Raw genomic sequence first — 11,265 nt, 5'->3', positions numbered from 1 at the left:
GTTGGTGGGCTGATTTATATGGATTTTGGAATTGGTTGGACTTACTACTCTTGAAATACATGATTTTATTTACATGAACAGTAGCCCACGATGTGTTTGATAAAATGCCCATTTATAGAATTCTTAGTAAATGGAAGGTCCAATGTACGTCCTATGAGTCGGATGGTTATATAATTATTGAAATGATGATGAAATGGACACATGTATATGATTTTCTCTATATAAGTGTTGTGAGTCGACCAAGCCTAGCTCGGGGGTTTGTAGGCCCGGGTAACCGTATCGAGGGGTTGGTACCTTGGTTGCCTAGTACGGGGGGTAGTAGGCCCGTATAACCATATTAAGGGGTTTGTACCTTGGTCCCTAGCTTGGGGGGCGGTAGGCCCGGGTAACCACATTGAGGGGTTTGTACCTCTTTCGCCTCTCCAAGGGGGTGGTAGGCCTTGGAAATACTATATTGATGGTCACTCGCCACACATGTACTACGCCCTACTAAATATGATTTTTATGTAAGCATCATTATACATATCATCTCATTAATATGCTATCTATCGGGTATGATTATGCATTTTGCCTATGATGTCCATCTGTTGTTGCATTGCATTGCATCCCATATACTTAGTACATTCAAACGTACTAATGCATACTCTATGCCTACATGATGTCACCATGTAGGGACCGGAGCACCGCTTGACCATCCTCCTCCATGTGGCTAATACTATTTTCTATCGAGGTTATTGGTGAGTCCTCCATTCCGGGGACTTTGCTTATGATCTCTTGCTATGTATAAGACTTTTCCTTTTTTGTTATGTATTGACTATGAGGATGAGCCCGGTAGTTTGTCTTGGCCCCCGCTAAGTACCCATGTTTAGAGGTGGTGTGGGACAAGTTGTGTATTATGCTTGAGCTTGACTCATCTATGGTATTTATGTATCATTCCCTTTTTATCTCTTGCTCCCTTAGTCCCGATTTCCCCTTGATTATGCTTATCGCTTATGGTCATTTTAATTGCTTCCGCGACCAAGGATGTGTAATGATACGCTATGAGGCTTGTTTGGGGTTCCTACGGGTTCCCCATTCGCCGGTCACGTCTAGGCCCTAGGCTTGGGTCGTGACACTCTTGCCTGGAGGATTAATGCAGTAACCATACGTAGTAGCATATTAAATTCTCGATGGCATGACAACCATCAATAGGGCATGGTACACCCGCGAAGACCAGGTCGCACCGGTCATATTTCAGCTATCCAATGAATAGGCTGAGAAAGATAATGAGAGAGACCAAAACATGGCCAAGATCATGACGCAACTTGACATTTTATCCAAAAATGTTATGGGGGCTGGTGTCCGTGGTATCAATGTTGTGGGACTCAGGGGTACAAATCCTGAGGAGATGATGTTTGAAGCTATGTATGATGAGGAACTAAATTTTCTATCTAACCAAGGTGGGAGTTATCGGTTAAACTACCCAAGGTAGAGTAGTAATCAAGGATGGACTAGATACAACAACTGGAGGGATCGAGAGTGTGAATGGAGGGACCGTATTCCAAATTGGAAGGATGAGGAGAAGGATAAACATATGCCTCCATACGAGCAAGAGAAGCTTAAGGAATCGGAAGGTGATATGTTCAAGGATATTCTCTTGCATTTCCTTAACAAAGTCGCAGGGTTAGACAAAATGCCGAAAAGCATGAAAGAAGACGTGTCGACCCTCATTCAGACTGTTACCTGTCATTCAGTTTCGATCAAGCAGTTAGAAATCCAAATGGGTCATATCTCATCTCATCTCCATTCGAAATAACAAGGGGATTTGTCTAGTGATACTATGGCTAACCCCAAGAGTAAGGTCTGAAGGTGTACTTGCGTCGTGCTACGACGTTAATAAAGGCGCTGTTTCGGAGGCAACCCAAAACCCTTTTAGTATTTCCTATTTACTAGTAGAATAATGGTGTGTTGATTTTACAGGTTAAAATAAGGAAGGTGATTGAAATAGCATATCGAGGCAGGTTGCAGGTCTAGTTGGCGGATCGCCGACAAGACCGGTGAACATGATTCTTTCCACCGTCTGCCTCAAGGTACTGTCATCTTGGATTTTGTAAAACTCCGCGGTTTGAAGAAAACTAGTGGCGCATCACCAACCATAACGGTGATCTCGATGCAAACCGTCGATTGGAATCCTCGCATGAGCTGCAGACCCTGTTATGGTTGGTGAAGAAACTAGATATTTGGCGCGCCACCGAGTGAATGGGCGAACGTGACTAACTTAGCCAAATGAGCAGGAACTGGACGGTTTTTGCAAGCTACAGGTTTAAAAGTTCTATTTCATTCACTTTCTCTCCCTGCTTCGTCCTATCAAAGTCACACCCGCACTCTAGCCTTTTATTTCGTGCATTTTTAGAGTATTGTAAGTGTCTGATTGTGCTCGGATTTAGATCGCATTGTTGCGTAGCACATCAATACTATGTATAGCGGCTCCAAAAGAAATGGCTAGGACAAAATTCGCTGGGAGAAATGATCCACCCAGGTACATAAGAGCACGAGAGTTTAAAAAAGATGAAATAAGGGCAGAGCTAGCTAGACAAATGAAATATACTAAGGAAACCAGGGCAAAAAAATGAATTCTCATCGACCCTAATGTACCAACCATGGGCTTGAGGTTTAGTTAATGCAATATGGGCCTTTGAAGCAGCTTAAGAGATAGACCAAATGATTGCAGCTAATCTTACTACAGAGGCCAAGGCAAAGGCAAACAATGCGAACCCAAACAATAATACTCTGGGGACCATTGTTTTGCTTCAAGGAGATGCATCGGGCACTGATACCCTGACAGATAGAGAGACAGCATAGACAGGACCCTTCTTTACCCCTTTCTGTATTTTACATTTCTACAACTCTGGATACTATCATTATTTGCATTTGAGTGAAAATGGCTCTTATTCATGGTGGGGTGAGGCCCACCTTGTTTTGCTTGTTACGGATACTTGTATTTTGATGTACATTTGGTCTATTTTGTTTAAAATGTGTTTTTAAAACTGCTTTGTGATTGATCGAGATTATGGCTCTCTTTGGAGTTCAATTGCAAAATGATTTTGACCCCGAAGTTTTTTGAATTTTCACACATTTTTGCTACCCTTCGTGAGTTGAATGTGGTTGTTCTTTTGCTAAAATTTGAATCTCAATTTTGATCAATACCGATGACTTGAAAAATGCTCTCAATTGAACGAACATGAATGTACGACTACGATGAGGCCAAATGATGTTCCATAGACAATATGTGAACTCTTTGCATCTCGTTGTGATTAGCTATTTATCAAATTGATTCTGTTGTAATGGTCGCTGCACACTAGCGAAAGTGTGTAGTCTTGTTTGACGTAAGTATCGATGCCTTGTGTGATTAGTTTGCTTTGAACCATGCATGAATATACCTAGAATTTTCCCTTTTAGTCTGATTGATTTAGAAAGGTGTCCTCTTTAAATGATCTTAGGCAACTTTAAAGAGTGTGAGCCAAATTTGACATATACCCCTTTTGTGGCCTACCCGTGAGCGTGTGAATCTCTATTGAACACCCTTTGAGCCTTACCTTTCCTTGGAAGAATATTGATGAACCCTAGACCTTACATGACCCATTATCTATAATCCTCTCGATTTGTGGTTTACCAAATAGCCAACTTAGGCCAAAAGCCTAAGTTGGAGGTGTGGTGAAAAAGGAAAAGGAAAAGTCAAGAAGTGCAAGAAAAGTCCCCCTTTAACCCATGGTGTTGTAGAACAATGGAGACCTTTCAATCAAAAAAAAACCTAGTGGAATAAAGTACAAAAGAAATCAGGTTTTCCAGAAATCCATGGAGGTGAATAAAAAGATGACTTAGAAACACTAGAAAAAGAATTGAGGACGAAGTCAATTAGCCTAAATGACCATAACTTTGCACTCATCCCCATTACAAGCCTTAGAAAGACCTTTATGATCTTGAGTAAGCCGAATCGACAATCGATTGGCAAATAAGAGCAAACCTATGGGTGAAAACATGGACTGTGTTCCTCGTTTTTAAGTGTGACCGTCGTATCTGATTCCTGATCATGAATTGATTAACCTCTGTGTGTACAAATGGAATCATTCTTTATGTGAGGGCATTAAGATAATTTTTGTTGAGCTTGAACTTGCACAAGTAGTGAGTATTGCGAGCATGAGAATCTTTGGTAATGGTGTGTCACAATTTGAATCTTTGAGTTCACAATTGATCCTTGCATAAGTAATTTAAGTCTTGATGTGTCCATTCATGATTGAGTCTTGTGTAGCTCTGTTTGAAACACCATTTTTGAACGTCTGAACCTACGTTTGCTTGAGGACAAGCAAAAGTTTAAGTTGGGGTGTTGATCAGTCCACAAATTGGACTTATTTAGGGGTTTATTTTGATAGAAATATTGTCCTAAATTGCTTATTTTGTCTCAATATCTGATGAAAACTCTTAAGTTTCAGGTATTTGAAGTTGTAATTGAAGCATGGACACTTAGGCGCAAAAAGGAACAAAAAGGCTGAAAAGAACGAAGAACCTGAAGCGTGACCATCACCAAGCATACTTCGCGAATTGCCAAAAGGATGCACTCTGCCCTTTGTTCCAGTGCTCAAATCCCTGAAGGAGAAGGATAAAAAAAAGGAGATGAAAGGAGCAGTCACAGCTTCGCCGAATAGTTCCGCGAAGAAGTACTATACTACCCAATGGTCCAGAACGTGAAGAAGCTGAAGGCAAGCAAGAAACGGCGGTGAAACAGAACAAGGGCGAGTCGCCAAGTCATTTGGTCACATTGACTAGCCTCGTCGAGCGATCCGCCAGCACTAATTTTTGAAGTGTATAAATACTAAACTCTTTATTAATTTTTATGTGTGTGTGGAAGTCGATTTATTATTATATTTTCAGAATAGAATAGCACTTTTTGGGATATTATTCTATCAAGTTTGGAAAGTGTTTTGTGGGAGACTTGAAGAAAAAAGGATTTCAACTTCCCCAAGTTGTAAGTGGGTCTTCTCCATTCTTCTTCCTTTGCTTAAATCAAGGTTTAATTTCTTATACCCATTTGATTTTAGTATCATTTTCGGGGTATTTTGTTATTTTTTGTTGTATGGCTAAAAACCCCCATTCTTGGGGTGTGATTTAGTAAATATGTGTTGATATTGTTTTTTGGTCTAGCTTGTTGATAGGTTAGATGTATTTTAATGGTGAATTCAACTAGTGGTTGTGGTTTAATTTGATGGGTTTGTTGTTGCAAATAGAAAACCACCCATGTGTTTTCGGCTTGACTGAGAGGGAGGTCGCGAAACCAAAACCACTAGACTGATGGCCTAAGGAGTGAGTTGACATGACGTTCAGCCCGAGAGGGTGAGCCCTAGTCCCATATCCTCACACTCATCTCAAAAGAGTGAGTGGGTTAAGGCGTAGGTTGGCCTTTATGCGGCGAATGGGTGTCCGAGAGGAACACATTTGAAACGGGGTAAGTTGCCCGAGAGGGAACTTATTTCCCTCTAAAGCTTAGCCTAGTCACTATTATCTTGCAAATTTCCCATCGTGAGTACGGGTACTCCTTCGTGAGTTGAGATGACAGTACTTAGTAGCAATCCTTATCCCTAAATGAATGAATGTTGGGCTAGGATGGGTACTGCTTTGTGAGTTGAGATGAGAGTACTTAGAAGAAATCCTTATCCCTAAATGAATGAATAAAATGAATATCCAAAGCCTGTGGGGGAGTGATGTCCAACACCGAGAGGATATGAAGCTGGGTGGATACTCCTTCGTTAGTTGAGATGTGAGTATTTTGTAGCAACACAGAAGATGGGTGCCCCTTCGTTAGTTGAGATGTGCGTACTTAGAAGCAATCTTTCTATCCCTTAACTATGTACCCACATAGCACTAGCTAGTGGTCTCTACAAAGTAAAGGCTAAAAGAATGACCCTACCTTAGGGAAGTGGGGATCCCTCATCTGGTAAGGGTTACTACCCGTATTCCATGTCAAGCTCCATGGTCTATGTCGGTTAAGGCTCTTCCCCCACATTAATGAATGAATTCACTAGGGTCTGTTAAGGGTGTACTACTTAGGATAGGTGGTGGAATGGGACATCATCTAAACATTGCACAAGTAGACATTTAAGGGAGATCTTGGTGTGTATTAGTAACAATAATGAATGAATGAATCTTATTGGGCTAATTAATGAAAATGTTGGTGTTTGAGCATGTTAATGTGAAAGTGAGTCATAAAGAATTGATTGTAAGTGCTTATGTTGAATTGAATGTATGTGATGATCTTATGTCATTAGTGAATGAAGTTGTATAAATGCATTAAGTTGAATGAACGATTTATGTTGAGATGTGAATGGAGCTTGTCTTGTGTAGCCTTAAGGATCACTTGGGTGTGGTATGGAGAGGTAGTATGGGCTACCTCACCATGTCTTACGTAGGTGAGTCTTGAGATGACATTTGATGAGTGTTCTAGTTTTATGAAGTGACTTGTTGGCTTATGTGCTTATATGTCAGTGAAGGTTGAGGTATGCATGGTAAGTGCATTTTGTGTGACGTTAAGGTGGTGCTTTAGTGTGGGTGATGGTATGGGACGTTGCCCATACATTGCACAAAGTTATTGCTTAAGGTGGAGGTCCAAGATAAGAATATAAAGGTAAATGGGTTATGTATGTTTATGATTTATTGTGAAGCATATGACTTTGTATTGTTGGTTGTGACTTGTAAGGTTCCTATTATGTTGATATTCATGAGATTTTATCAAAATGGCATGAAAGCATAACTCCCAAACAAATGTCCTTTTTAGCATGTTTTGCATATCTTCATATTAAGTACGTGTGTTGTACTAACCCTTTCTTCTATTTTACTACAAGTGTAGGTTGTGGTAACTAGGAGGGGATTGTTCTTTGGAGTTGCTTGGATTGCTTCACTCTTCCCAGTCTTTTGTATGTCCTCAAGATTCGAGGACTATGTTTAGAGATTCCTTAGTCATTGTAATAGACATGTAAGTTTCATTTCACTTGTAAAGGGCCGTGTCCCTTAGTACGTTTTATGTTCCTATCTAAGATTGACTATAGCGACTTACTAGTTCTGCTTGAGTATTGATATTTTCCAATGTTGATGACTCTTCAAGTCTTATGGTTTTATTGAATAAAAGTTTTAAATTGTTAGTAATCTTTATGATCTATGCAATGACTAAATGCTAAGGCTTGAATAAGACCTTCGGGAGGTTGAATATGCATGTAACGGCTAGGGGGTGCTCTCGGGTCGTTACAAATTTGGTATCAGGGCATAAGGTTTAAAAGATTACTTTTAGGTTCAAAATCTCGGAAGCCACATCTAGTAGAGTCTTGTTCATCGATGTGAGTCGCAATACATCTATGAGCGAGAGGCTATAGGACATTAGAAGTTTCACTTTCTTCAATACTGTTGTGTCGTGCCGTAGAGAATAACTCCGTATGATCTCTCTCTTTTATTTTCCCTTGTCTGGTGGTCTTCTAGAGGTGATTACTTGGAAGGGGTGATGTTGCAAGGATCGAGGGGAGAAATGGTGAGTTTTAATGATTGTTATGATGTAGTGACTATATGAGTATATATGAAGGTGGATTTAGAAATTGTATTGTGATGCCAATCATGGCTATGTGTGACCTACGAGGTTGGGAGCATTACATTGAAAATGTTGGATGGTGGTGTAGTTCTCGTATAATAAGAGTCATTATGGTAAGAATGAAATCCTTTTTAGGATGATGAGTTGTTGTATGGTGAAGGGTAATGATTAAAGGAGTTTGCATAACTTGATCCCAAGAGAGGGACATTGTGCTTAATTGGTAAGTGATAGTTCTCTCGGTTACTCTAATGTGCTCTTAGATGGGTTTACCCTAAGTGGGCGATGATGAGTGAGTAGTAATGTTGTTGATATCCTTATATTTTCCTTCTATTCTCATTCATGCTTGAGACCAAAGAGTTCCTAGTAGCTTTTTCCTGTTTTGGAGTCTTGCATATGATTATGAGTTGCATGATTTCCGTATGTTATGCATGTTTTAAAGGATTCTTATTACAAAAATAAATAAGAATAAAATGGAATTTTAGTAATAAAATTCATGTTTCTCATGTTAATATGCATATTTATATGGTGAATGTACTCTTGACTTTATGACGAAGAGAGTATGAGCATGCTTAGGTTAGATGTTGAGAATTTCTCCTTAAATGAATTGACCTATGTGTAATGCTTGCTTATGAGTCTTTCATGCCATGTGTGTATGTTGTGACTAGGAGAAGGTAGTCCTTCCTTGAACATAACTAAACATGGTATTGCCATGTATGTTCTTGATAGTATGATGATTAAATGATAAGACTAGTAGATGATCTATAATCCTCATGTTAGGGTGCAACTAGTATGAATTGCTTAATTTCCTCATGAATGGAAATGTTGATCATGTCTAAGTGTGCATTTGAAAGCCATTGCATATTGGACCCTATGATTATATAAAAGGGGCAAATATCATGTCATGATTGGGAGAAGGTAGTTCCTCCTATAAAAATGAGAAAGGCCTATGTGGTTGATGCATTATGAGTCGGTGAATAAAATTTCTACTTGCTTGTGTTGCATGAGTTTATTTGAAGTGCATTCTTAAATGATTTCTTATGATAAAGTTGCATAATGTGCTTTAATGAGATAGTTGCATGTTGTGTTTCTTTGGTGTTTGCAATGAGAATGATGTTATGGAGAACGCAAAGAAATGAAAAATGGTAAAGTTTTGTGCATATTGAGTGGTAGATGTTATTCCTACTTCCTTGAATTGCATGAAAGTATTGTTGTAATGCTTTTTATGTGGAGTTGATGTTTCCTACTTTATGTGTGTTGTGGTATTGAAATTACATGATTGTTGTGAGCTGCTAGTTGGGTGATTAAGTCCTCGGAAGTGTTTTAAGTGTCATTCGAAGACGAATGTTCCTAAGTGGGGAATATTGTAACACCCCTCAAAATGAAATAGGATAATTAGAGCTTCACATGCGTGTTAGTAGTTGATAAACTTGTATAAATGTTTGAAAATGAGTTTATAGGTCTATTTAGTTGAGTTTGAAGTCAAACGTCAAAGAGACGTTCAAGACGTTCGAAAACTAGTCGTTTGCGTGATAGTGTGTTCTAGTGTGTCCTGCATGTTTTTATGTGTCGTATGAAGTCTAAAATCAGTGGAGGTGACCCTAGTGTCTTAATAAATGTTTTTAGGGTCAAAATGTCTAGGTACGACTCCCCGGGACCACCGTAAGGGTTCCCGAGGAAGACCCCAACCTTTGACCAAAGAAGCTGCCAAGGCAGTTTGAAGTTGTTCATGGAGGGGTTGCTCCGCGTCGCGGACCTGCTGCACCAATGGCAACAAAGTGGTTCTGCGTCGCGGAGACACCGCAAACTCTTTTGTCTCAAAATTTAATTTCCATAAACTTGTGGGAACACCCCCGCGTCGCGGACTTGTTTCCCGACAAAATATGCAAAAATAAAACTCAAGTTTAACCTGTTTATAAGGTCCAACTAAGTGAGGGATAGTTTGGGTACTTTGAAGAATTGTTATAAACGGTTATTCTACCTATTTTAGGGTATTTAAAGTAGGTTAAAACCCCAAAACCTAGAATTAGACCTCATTATACAAATTGAACCTTCCCTCTCAAATAAATTCTCTCTCTAGAACTCCATGGAAGATATTGATGAAGCTTATTGATTTCTCCTTCAAATTCCTAAGTAAATTAATCACAAAGGTATAGAGTTTTCTCTTTGATTCTCCTTTCAATCAAAGAGCCAAATCAAAGTCATTTCACTGTTTTTGAAAAACACTAAAAAACCCAATTTCAATTCTAAGCTTGAGTTCTTGCATGAAAGTATTTCAAATGATGATTTATGTTAATATTGGTGGTTTTAAGATAAAAAAAACTCCATGAACCCTTGCATATTTTGAAATCTTAATTTTTGGGTCTAAAGTGGGTCTATTGATTATGAGCTAATAATGTGATATTAATGTGTAGATTGTTATGGGCTATTGATTTATGTATTGTTCTATATTGAATTATGAGGAATTGATGGTCAATTGTGTTATATTGGATGTTGGCCTTGAATGGGCAATTGCGACCAAAGGTTTACGATGATGATGAAGTTGTGAATAGATTATTGATTCTAGTAGTTTCTATATATATGTTGTAGATGTTAGAATTGTGAGGTTTGATCCCTTTGAAAGTGGGGAGCTGTTTACTTTATAAGCATGTGGTAATCAAGGCATTGTAGGAAAAGTTGGATGATTGTTATTTTGAGTAATGTTGATTATGTGAAGGTAATGTGATATGATGTGTATTTGTGTATGGTCTAAGAGTATGAAAGGTGACCTTGTGTAGAGACTTTATGTGCTATGCTTCGTTGTTCTCTACTTTGAATGACTTATAATAAAGGTGAGGTTAGGATAGACTATGTTTACCTACTCTCACACCTAGTGATGAATGAATGAAAGAATGTGAGAATGAATGAAATAATGTAAGAATGAATGAAAAGAATGGGATTTAATGCTAATCAATGAATGTTGGGTCTATTGTAAGGATAGTCTCATAGAATACTTCTTTGAATTAATGGGGTTCCTAGATGAAAGGTTTTCTCATCTTTGAATGCAAGAGTTTCCTTAATGAATGAATGTGGGTTAGGATGGGTACTCCTTCGTGAGTTGAGCTGAGAGTACTTAGTAGCAATCCTTATCTCTAAATGAATAAATGTTCGTCTAGGATGGGTACTCCTTCGTGAGTTGAGATGAGAGTACTTAGTAGCAATCTTTATCCCTAAATGAATGAATGTTGGGGTAGGATGGGTACTCCTTCGTGAGTTGAGATGAGAGTACTTAGTAGCAATCCCTTTCCTAAAATGAATGAATCAAATGAATATCCAAACTCTGTAGGGGAGTGATGTCTAGCACCGAGAGGATATAAAGATGGGTGGATACTTCTTCATTAGTTGAGATGTGACTATTTACTAGCAACCCTTAAAATGCTCCTTTGTTAGTTGAGATGTGGGTACTTAGAAGCAATTCTTCTATCCCTTAACTATGTGCCCACATAGGACTAGCTACTGGTCTCTACAACATAAAAGCTAAAAGAATGACCCTACCTTAGGGAAGTGGGGATCCCTCATCCGGTAAGGGTAACTACCGGGATTCCATGTCAATCTCCATGTTCTATGTTGGTTAACGATCTTCCCCCACATTAAAGAATGAATGAACTAGGGTCTTTTAAGGG

The sequence above is a fragment of the Solanum stenotomum genome, chromosome 1 (genome assembly GCF_019186545.1).
Source record: "Solanum stenotomum isolate F172 chromosome 1, ASM1918654v1, whole genome shotgun sequence".
Classification (NCBI taxonomy): domain Eukaryota; kingdom Viridiplantae; phylum Streptophyta; class Magnoliopsida; order Solanales; family Solanaceae; genus Solanum; species Solanum stenotomum.
The sequence above is the reverse complement of the archived record's forward strand: the minus strand, read 5'-3'. Positions refer to the sequence as shown.